Here is a 12096-nt window from a genome sequence, read left to right as displayed (position 1 = left end):
TTTGGTCTTTTTGAGACAGGGTCTCCCTGTAGCCCCAGCTGTCCTGGAACTCACTATGTAGACCAGGATGGCCTTGAACTCACAGTGATCCACCTGCCTCTGCCTCCCAGGTGCTGGGATTAAAGGCTTGTGCCACCACATCTGCTTCTACTACATATTTAAAAAGAACTAACATCAATATGCCTGAAGTACTCCATCAAATGGAAAGGGGAGTAATACTTCCAAACTCATTTTACCAGGCTGATACTTCCCTGATATAAAACTGAATGCTGGCAGAGAAAAGTAATCATCAACCTTACCAAGCTGTGAAATCTGCAAGCCATAATAATGACTGGCCCAGAAAAATATGCCTACTCAATAGGCCTTTTTAAAAAATAATTTTATAATATAATTTAAAAAGACAATAACAGAGGACATTAAGTCAGCGGGGATTAATGAGGTGGTGGTGGAGAAGGGTAAGGTGATCTGAATTTGATTAAAATACATTGTATGGTATTCTAGAACCAATAAAAATATTTTTAAAAAAGAAACTGAATGATACAACAACAAAAGAAAATTATACACCAACTTCCTTGATAAACAGAGATGCAAATATCCTCAACAAAATCCTTGTAAACTGAATTTAACATCATACTGAAAAGCTTGAAAAACTTACTTTCATACCAAGAATGCAAGGATGACTTAGCATTTGCAAATAAATAAATGCAATATAGCACTTAAATAGAACTAAGAGCAAATATTATACAATCATTTCAGTAGATGACATAAAAGCTTGAGAAAGTTCAACATCCCTTTATGAAAAAAGCCATGAAGAAACTGGGAACACAAGAATAATCTCTCAATAAAGGCTACATATGACAAGCCAAATTTAAACAATAGTACTTACTCTGAAACCAGGAACAAAGGACTGGAGAGATGGCTCAGTGGCTTAAGAGCACATGGCAGCTCTAACAATTGTCCATGACAGGGATCTGTGGTACATTTACATACATGTAGGCAAAACACTCATCATACACATAAAATAAAAATAAATAAACCTTTAAAAACTAAGATAAAACCAAAAACAAGACACTGGTGTTCACTTTCAATAATCCTGCTCAGCATAATGTTTGGAATAGTAGAACAGTGAGTCAAGAGAAAGAATAGAATGGATTCCAGTAAGAAAGGAAGAAGTTAAAATATCTCTACTGGCAGAGGATACAATCCTATCTTTTTAAGCTCAGGAACTGAGAGAGGAAAAACAACAGAGCAAGCACAATTTACCCAGCAGGAGGGCGATGGCCAAGAGAAAGAGAGCCTGCTCTTTGGGTTAGAGTCCAAGAAAGCAGCCATGGTGCACAACAGAACTCTGAAGCAGTGGAAAGGGATGGGTGGAGATCTCCAGAGAAAAAGCGAGGAAATGCAGAGTGTCAAGAAAGGCATACTTCTGGTTTTTGGCTAGGAGACGAGAGAGAGACAGAGAGAGAGAGGGAGAGAGAGAGAGAGAGAGAGAGAGAGAGAGAGAGAGAGAGAGGAAAAGTTATATGTTTTAGTCAGAACTTAGAAAAGCAGTCTTTGCAGTGCTACATGGAGAAGCTCTGTGAATACCTGCCACAATCCTATTCTTTTGTTCCTGTTTTGAGACAGAGTCTCCCTGTAGCCCCAGCTGACCTGGAACTCACTACTTAGATCAAGATGACCTCCATCTCACAGAGATCCACTTGCCTCTGTCATAATCCTATTCTTAAAAGACCATAAATCTTCCTCTTGTTAGATTTGATAAACACTTCATAAAAATAGAAGCATATAAAACTAGCACATAAAAACCTTGCTTTTGTATATACCATAATGAATTTGGAGAAATAAAAAAAGGTAGAAATGCATTTTCTTCACAACCTCAATAGAAAGTATATAGGTACAAATTTAACCAATGATGTTAAACACTTCTATAATGAAAATGATGAAGCACTGAAAAAATGTAGAGGACACTACAAATTGGAAAGTCTCACATGTTCAGGTATTAATAGAATTTATATCGTGAAAATGGCTTGGTTATCTGTTGGGGGACCCTGTTGCTAAGGTTGTAGTCCTCCATGTCCGGATAGCTCTAAGGGGCTTGGCACTATATGGAAGGACTCCCTTTCTCAGTGGGGGCCTCCTGCTCTCTGCCTGACTTACCTGGAAAGTGCCACCAAGCACGGATGCCTGACCTTATTTGGAACATGACCTTTGGCATAGTTACCTGCAATAAAACTACCCCCAGGTTTTTTCTATATGATAATTAGGCATTGCCCTATAGTAGGATAATAGGATCCCCCTACCACATGTAAATAAAGCATATTATGAGCACCTATCAACTGAGGCTTTGGCTGCTGCCTCCGCACTATATTTTCCCTAACCCCCACTGAATAAACGGAGCTGTATCATGGAGCTGAATCTGCCTCCCCAGAAGGGCTTTCTTCCATCGTGCTCACTGGCTGTCCTGACCCCATTCATCACTTCTGCTCCCTTTGTCCTCGTGGACTGGTGGCCAATGACCCAGAGGGGAGGAAGAGACCCCACAGTTATCAAAAGTGAATTAAAGTTTCAGTGAACTCCCCATCAAACTAAAGTTTGGCTATCATAATGCTAGAAGATGATATGCAAACTGCCAAGGGAGAAAAACAATCAATGGTCCAACCCAACCCTAAAGCTTAATAACCATAATAACTGGCATGGCAAACTACCTCTGTTGGTGCAGTAGTGACACTATTAAATAGGGGGCAATCAACAGCTCTCTAATTGGACTTAAGCCCTCTCAATGAGAAGGAACTCCTGGGTGGCACTGTAAATTCAGCCAAATACAGATGACAACACAGATCCCAGAGAAAACCCTATCTCTTTCATATCTCAAGACAAATGAAACTTCTTACCATATGCTAAATATCAGTTCTTATATTTACAGACAAGTATACAGTACAGCACTCATCAAAGAAGCTTTTCTTTGCAACAGCAGATGGAGGCCACTGCAGAATTGCACATCTGGTGAGAAACAGAGAACATACATCTAAGAGATGCTCTGTACTAGACGACACATCTACAATTAAACCTCTACAACTAATCTCATGGAACATAGTGAAATAAGGGGTAGAGAGAAGACTAATGCATCCCTCAACTCTCATCAGTAAAACTTCCTTATACAACAGAGTGTGATGCACATAGAAGGCTACAACTTGTGAAGTTTTAAAGCATAAGAGACTGGTAGAGTGCGGGATAGGATTCCTATATGAAACCTCATCCACTCATGGCTCAGAGACATTGTGGAAGAGAGGGTGAAAAGAGGGTAAGAGTCAGGGCTGGTTGATGAACACAGGGAAGCAGAGGCTTCCAGGCCACTGGAAGCTTGCAAATGTGAACTTTTGGCAATGGTGGCATCAAACACTGGACCCATGTCAACTCAATTAAACAAGAGCACAAAGGGGAGGAGAGAAATAGGTGGTGGGCCAGCCCTAGATGAAAACTACTGGAGACTGCTGCTGGGTAAGGGAGAGTATGACTTATATATGATCACTAAATGGGATGATTAGACTCCAGTGGACACATTTACACTGAAGGACATTTGGGTACAAATGCCTGAATGAATAGGACTTAACATGTATGAATGCATGAAGTTTGGTGGGGGGAAAGGGGAGGCATGGATGGGGAATAGGGTCTAAATTTGATTAAGAACTGTTGTATGAAATTACAAAAGCTCTCTCTCTCTCTCTATATATATATATATATATGTGTGTGTGTGTGTGTGTTTTAAAAAAAGTTCCTTGGACCTCGTTAAACTAAAAAGCTTCTGTACAAAAGAAACAAAAAATGAAGTAAAGAGAAAACCCACAGAGTGGGAGAAAATCTTTACCAGTGACACATCTGACCAAGATTTAACATCCAGAATATGTAAAGAACTCAAAAAACAAAGAATGAAGAAAGCAAGTAACCCAATTAAAAGATGGACTTAGGATGTGAACAGAGTTCTCAAAAGAAGAAATAAAGATGGCTAAGAAACATCTCAAAAGGTGTTCAACATCCTTAGTAATTAAGGAAATGAAAATTAAAGCCACTTTAAGATTTCATCTTACCCCAGTCAGATTGGCTAAGATCAAGAGATCAAATTATATCAAATTCTGGAGAAGATGTGGGGAAAGGGGAATGCTTATCCACTGCTGGTGGGGCTGCAAACTTGTTCAACCCCTATGGAAAGCAGTGTGTAGAACTCTTAAAAAACTAAAAATGGACTTACCATTTGACCCACTTATACCACTCCTTAGCATATACCCAAAGGACCCATCCTACTGCAGAGGTACTTGTACATACATGTTTGTTGCTGCTCTTTTAGCAACATCTAAGAGATGGAAGCAACCTAAGGGTCCCTCAACTGACGAATGGATAATGAAAATGTGGTACATTTACATAATGGCATCCTACTCAGTGGTAAAGAAAGAAGAAATCATGAAATTTGCAGGTAAATGGATGGAACTAGAAATTGTTATACTAAGTAAAGCAACACAGACTCAGAAAAACAAATGACACATGTTCTCCCTCATTTGTGGATTCTGGCCCCAAATCTTTATATGTGAGCATGTATCCAGACATAACCGCAGGAGCCAGAATAATGAGTAGGAACCAGGGAGATAAAGGGAAAGAAAGAACCTGAGAGAGAAGAACAGTAGGAGACAGGTGTTACTAATGGGGAAACGGATAAAAATGGGGTTACTTAAATGGGAGGGAGGAAAGAGGGTTATTTATGCAGGGAACCTTGGGGATAAAGAAAAAGAAGGAGCTCAAGTGAGTTGGAACCATAGGAGACTGGTATTAGCAAGGTAGAAACAGGGAAAATGGGAACACTTTAAATGGGCAAGCCATGGTGGAAGGGTTAGATAGGGAGAGAGAGAGGAGAGATGAATAATGCCTAACTAGTTTTAAAAAAATAAACAGAAGGAATCATATTAGTCCAACAACCTAACGACAAATGACACATACAGTATCTCTAGATGAGTCCATGTGCATAGCTAAAGGCTACATAAAAAGAAACAGTGCCAGACAGGAAAAACTTTACATGAGTTGTTGGCCAAGGTGGTACAAGAGACTCCCAAAATTACACAGACTATATTGCCATAGCCCTTGATAGTCTCCCAGAACTTGAAGGTAATCCACAGCCTTGATAGTCTCCCAGAACTTGAAGGTAATCCCTACTGCCGAAGACAGAACATATTTCAAACACAGGATTTGGAGCAATAGAGCTGCAACTGACCTGAAACCACTTCCCCTGAAGGCTAGCTCTCAGAGCTTTGGAGAGCTCAGGTGAAGGTGCCAATGGAAAACATCAGTTGATGGCCCAGCACCAGCTTCAAGACCAAATAACCGAATCAACAGCCCACACAGCATATGACATTGGTACAGTAGTGGTACTTTTATCTTGGGAGCAATCAACAGCTACCTAATTGTACTAAAAGCCCACTCAATGGGCGGAAACTCAAGTGTAGTACTGTAAGCATAACCAAATACACATGGCTGGAGAGGTCATAGATCTTAGAGAAAACCCCAAGACTTTCATACCCCTAGACTAATGTAATTTCTTGCTATGTGCAAAATATGTATTCTTATGTTTACAGACAAATATCCCAGTCACCACTCACCAAAGATGCTTATTTTGCACCAGTCAGAGACTATTACCAAGTACCACAACTGGTCACACACAGTCATTGTCTATGAATTGCCCAGGCCTAAAGGACACATCTACAATGCAACCTCTATGTCTAAGGCACAAAGAACATAGAACAGGGGTCATGAAGGCAACACTAATGAATCTCTCAATTCTCATTAATGAAGATGCCCCATTCAACAGAGGGACAGGAACACAAAAGGTTACGAATGGTCAAAATGTAGAGATTAAGATTCTGAAGATTGCTGGTCCATGGACAGGACTCCTATATTAAACTTCACCTACCCGGGGCTCAGGGACCATTGTGGAAGAGAGGGCAGAAAGATTATAAGAGCCAGGGAGGAGGTGCATGACCATATGGAAACAGAGTCCTACAAGCTCCTGGGACCCTGCTCATATGATTCTTTGATAATGGTGTCAGCATATAAAAGTCCCATGCAAACTCAGGGAGACAAAACCCAGCATAGAACTGGGGAAATGAATGGGTGAGGAAGAGCTGATCTTCCTAAAACAAGAGACTCTAGTTAGGCTGACTAGACCTTCATGGATAGACTTGCACAGGGGAATGTCTGGGAACACTGACTTCACACATTGGGCCTTAATATGGATGACAGACAGAGTATATGGGCTCCAGTGGTTGGGGGGGTGTGTGGCTGTGGGAGTGTGCTGGTGTGGACAGGGGTATAAAGATGATTAAGATTCTTTGAGATATTCTGTATAAAATGCACAAAAATTCAATAAAAACAATTTTTTAAAGTCCCATGACATTTGCTTACAGAAATAGAAAAATAGTCATAAGATTCATGTGCAAGTACAAAAGACCCCACGTAGCTAAAGAAATTCAGAACAAGAGTCATGGTGGAGTTATCATCATATCTGAATTTAATGTACCACAGAGGCATAAACAAAAATAGAATGCACTATCATGCAAACAGACAAATAGAACAGACAGGCTCACAGTGAGGTAGCTGTCTGATTCTTGACAAAGGTGCCAAAACATTCATTGGAAAAAAGGTAGCCTTTTAAACAAATGATTCTGGGAAATTGGACGTCTATATTTCTGGAAGACTGAAACTAGATCCCTATCTCTCACCCTGGACAAAAAATCAACTCAAAATGAGCCAAAGACCTTAATGTAAGACCTGAAATTTAGAAACTAGTAACTCAAGGAAAACATAAATTTCAGGAAATTAAGAACTGACTAATGAAACTGCACTAGATTTTTACTGTATTTTATTTTATTTTATTTTCAGTTTTTGATGGGACAGCCATTTAATGGGAGGGTATTTCTATACTTGGAAGAAAATGTCAGCAAATATGGCTCACAATAGGAAGTCCCAAGAGCTAAGACCCCCTCAATCATCCCTTGGCATACCTCAGGCAAAATATAGCAACTCAATCATTTGCAACACATTGCTAGGAAGCACACCTCATTCAAACAGCGATTAGCCAGTGATTTCAACTTTTTGCCCATGAAAACTTTCTGTATTAATTTTCTAGAATGGATGTAATCATTTGCCACTTAGTGTTGTTGTTTTTTAAAAAGAATTATGTGTATGTGTATGTATTCATGTGTGGGTATGTGCACCTGGGTGCAGAGGTTTGAGGTGTCCAGTCCTCCTGGAGTTGGAGTTACAGATGATTGCGAGCCACCCAATGTGGGTGTTGGGAAGTGAACTTGAGTCCTCTACAAGAGCAGCACACACTCTTAACTGCTGAGCCATCTCTTCAGCCCAATTGCCTAACACTGATTTAGTGTGCCCTAGTTTGATCACTAGCAGGCCACTACAATTCTCATCAACAGGCTACCATTCCTTATAGAGAATCTCAGGGAGAAACAGTTTTGTGGTCATTTGAGTTACTCATAGAATTTAACTCTGTATGGCTAAAATTAAAGTCTTCATTGTTGTGCTTCCTATAAACTGAGGCCCAGTCCTAGCTCAGAGAGGGCACTATTTCTTGGCTCATGGCCCCCTTTCTTCATTCTCTTGGCAGGTTGAATCCATCAGATCCCTCCTTCTTCTTCTATAGCTTCTCTCTGTCCCAACTGGGAAAGGTGTTTCCCTTGTCAGGGTTCATATAATTATTTATTATGATCAGGCTTATGGAACCAATCATGAATAAGGAGCCAATTGGAAAGTTTCATCTGTTACTCTTGTTCTCTTTAACAGCTTTATTGAGATATAATTGAGGAACATTTAATGATACATTTTCTTTTTAAAATACTATCAGGTAACTCAAGCTGGCCTCAAATTCACTATTATCTATTTATCTGAGGTTGGCCTTGAATCCCTGATCCTACTGCCTTCATCCCCTGAGTGCTGAGATTACAGACACACACCACAACACCTGGCCATTTAAACAGTGTATATGTATATTTTAATGTATATGAGTATTTTGCCTTCATGCATGTAAGTCCATGACATGTGTGCAATGCTCAAATAGACAAGAAGATGGCAATGGATCTCCTGCAACTGGAGTTACAAATAGTTAATAGCTGCCATGTATATGCTACCCTGTATATGAATTGAACCTGGGTCTTCTGCAAGAACAGTCAGTGCTCTTAGCCTGATGAGTCATCTCTCGGAACTTAAACAATACATTTTTTAAATTAAAACTTTTATGCCTTTTCACATGCACATAGTACATACCTATTAATCTGTCATTCACAATTAAGACAATATCTTCATCTTCCCTAGAACTTCTTAATGTCCTTTAGTAGTCCATCCCTGAATCCTTGAATTCATCTTCAGACAAGGCAACTGCAGATTAGTTTTTGTCATTATACATGAATGTAAATTTTCTAGAATTGTATCTAAGGAGAAGCATAAAGAATATGCTTTAAAATATTTTTTTGAATTTTTTGTGTATTTCATATATAAAATCATCTTTATACTCCCTTTCTCCTTCCCCTTTGGCACCCTCCCATAGCTTCCCCCGCTCAATGGAGTTCATACATTCTGTCATTTGTATTAAGGCCTATTATGTAAAGTTAGTGTCCTGAGATGTCTCTCAGTGCATGTTCATCCACTGATAGGTTTAATCAGTCTATCTAGAAGTAGCTCCCTTCAGGCATACTTCTCTTCCTCACCAGCAATAATCAGCTGCCAATAATTCTTCGACTAAGATTGGGGCTTGCTGTTCAGATCTGTGCTGGGTTTTTGTCTGCCTAAGTTTGCATGGGTCTTGTGCATGCTGACACCATTGCTGTAGGTTTGTATAAGAAGGGTCCCAAACACTTGTAGGACTATTTCTGTATGGTCATGGACCTCCTGCCTGACTCATACAATCTTTCTACCCCCTCTTCCACAATGGTCCCTGAATCTTGGGTGGTGGATCTCAATGTAGGAGACCTGTCCAAGGACCCACACTCTGCCGTCTCTTATTCTCTGCATTTTGAACATTTGTGATCTTTTGTGTTCCTGTGCCTCTGTTGCATGAGGAAGCATCATTGATGAGACTTGAAAGATGCATTAATGTTCTCTTCATCCCTTGTTCTATGTTCCATGAGTATTAGGTATAGAGATTGCGTCCTAGATGTGCCCCATAGTCTTGGCCAATTCACAAAAAATCTCTGTGTGTGACCAGACCAGTGGTGTAACTCTGTAATAATCTCAGCCTGTTGAAATAGAAGCTATTTTGATGGGTAGCGACTGGGGGCTGGCCTCAGTCTCACAGAGATCTGCTGGCTGCTGGTTCTTGAGTGCTGGGATTAAAGGTGTATGCCACCTTTTCCAGTATTAAATCTTTAAAAATCTTTGCAACAAAAGAATCAACAGAACAAAAAGATAGCCCACAGAATAGGAAAAAATCTTTGTTGGCTATTACTCTGATAGAGGATTAATATTCAAAATATATAAAGAACTAAAACAATTAGACATCCAAAGAACAAATAATATATTTTGTGGCAACATCTTTAGCCCTCATAGAAATGCAAATCAAAACTACATTGCAATTCCATCTTACCTGACTCAAAATGGTTGTAATCAGGAAGACAAATAACCACCAATGCTGGAAAGGATGCAGAAAGAAAAGAATCTTTACACATTGTGGGAGGGTGAAAATTACTATAGTCACTATGTAAATCAGCATATTCTGACCCCAATCCACATACAAAGGAAAGGGAGTGAGTCCTTACTTTGGCACACCTCTGTGCAAGAACTACGTATCACTAACACTCTAATGAGATGATTCCTCAGGCACCCAGCTCAGAGGTGTTACTAAGATGGATGAGGTTTTTTCATTTGCCAATAGAAGACTTGAGTTGGGGGAAGGGGTGGGAGGGGGAGGGTGAAGATGGTGAAAAGGTGTAAATATAATAAAAATTCATTGATTCAAATTCTTGAGTCAATAAAATTTCTTTTAAACTTAAAAAACATGAAAATACAACTTCCAAAAGATCCACTTATACATTTCTTGCTATACACCCCAAAGAATCAAAGTCACCTTCCAATAGAGATACATTCATACACGTTTGTCACTGAACTATTCATAATAGCCAAGGTATGGCTATTATTTAGGGAAAAAAATGGATAGAACCAGGTGCTAAAATGTTAAGTGAAATAAACCACCTCACAAAGACAGTCCTCACATATTTTCTCACATACGTGCAATCTAACAGGAAAAAACATGAAAATTAGTGGGAGACCATTATAGATGTGGTGGCAGGAAAGGAACATGGGAACTATGATAGGAAAGGGTTGGGGGGGTGAATACAATCAAAGTACCTGACAGTCATGCATGGGAACGGCACAATGGAACACGTTACTTAGTGCAGTAACATATGCTAATAAAATAAACAAAAAACTCAACACTTGCACTCCATTTCCCCCATATTATGATTTTTGATGCCTCACTTTGCATCTTTCTATACTACCCATCTTTTAATATATCAATGCAATTATTATTTTGAATCATTTTTTTTTAGTATTCATCCTAGAATATGAATAGTTTATGCATCATGATTGAAATATTTGAGCATTCTGAATTTATCTGTATAACTTCATGCCTTCTGATGCTTTCTTCCTCATTAACAGCTATATCTTTCAACTGAAGAATTCTCTTTAGCATTTCTTGTAGGACAGGTCTGATGGAGATATGTTTTCTTAGTTTTTATTTTTCTGGGACTTTCTTTCAAACTGCTCTATTTCTAATGGATAGCTTGGTGTCACCATGCTATTGGTTGATAGTTTTTCCTTCAGTAATGTGAATATCTTATATAACTGCCTTCTGGACTGTAAAGTTCTGAGAAGCCTGCTGTCAGGTGAATTGTGACCTTTTGTATTTTCATCTATTGAAGCCTTGAGAATCTATTTTTAATTGAATTTTTGTGTCTTTCATACAGAACATCTCAAACAATCTTAATCATCATTATACCCCTGTAGCAGGAGGCCTCGAAGATGGCACAGACCCAGAGCCCTGGGATTCAGCGAGAATGCACTTCACTTCTTGGTCCACAAATAGCCGGCCAAAAGGAGCCCATGCCTCCGTACCCTGCTCGCGAGCCCAGTGACTGTTGACAGACTGCATGGCGCGGACCAATCAGAAAATGATACGCTGACTAAAGGGACTTGGGGGCAGAGAAAAGGGAGATATAAGGTGTGGCCCCTCCTGCATTAAACAAGCCTGCAGCACCTAGCCTAGTGCTTGCTTCTACGCAACTCCCGGGGTCTGTGTGTTGTGACTCCATGCCTCTTGACCCCCCCCAATCAGCAGGGGACCTGATCCAGGTTAAGGTCTTCACAGCTGGCCTGAGGAGAACCCGCAACACCTGGTACCTGAACAGGGACTCCTGCCCACGAGTGTTGGCAGCACCCAGAACCTCGGTTTGTTCAGTAAGTAGGCCCCTGGATTTGTCTGTTTCTTCGGCTGCTCAAGGGTAAGCGAGTAGCCCCCTCCTCTGTCCCCTCCACCCTGTCTGTCCTCTTTATTGTTGGACTAGTTTGTTAGATCAGGGAGGCACACTCCACCACGCGGTTCCAAAGCCCACGTTGGCACCTCCACCCTCTCGGCTCATCCCAGTGAGTTCACATAAGGGCTGATCCCCCCCCAACTCAGAGCCCAGGCTTCGAGTCACCCTGTTGCCTGTCCCAGGGACACTGTGTGAGCATATGGCTGGAGGTGTCATGGCCTCCAAAAAACCCTCACTGAGCACATTTGGATCCAATACACCTTTACATGTCGGAGTGGTTTACATCCGAGTGGCTCACAGTGCTTCTTGGCTTCCTTTGTGCCCTCTTGGTAGTCACCCTCATCTTCTACTTTTGTGGTAAATTCCCCTTCATGAGACCCTCCCACAATGGGCAATTTACCACCACAGTGCAGGGAACCACAAACGGCAGCACTCAAGGTGCTCCTTAAAACCAGAGGGTTGAAAATGAAACCAAAAGATATGGAACACTTTTGGGATGAAGCCACTAATTTGGCTC

This window comes from Nannospalax galili, unplaced genomic scaffold (genome assembly GCF_000622305.1).
Source record: "Nannospalax galili isolate Female #2095 unplaced genomic scaffold, S.galili_v1.0 scaffold261, whole genome shotgun sequence".
Classification (NCBI taxonomy): Eukaryota; Metazoa; Chordata; class Mammalia; order Rodentia; family Spalacidae; genus Nannospalax; species Nannospalax galili.
The sequence above is the reverse complement of the archived record's forward strand: the minus strand, read 5'-3'. Positions refer to the sequence as shown.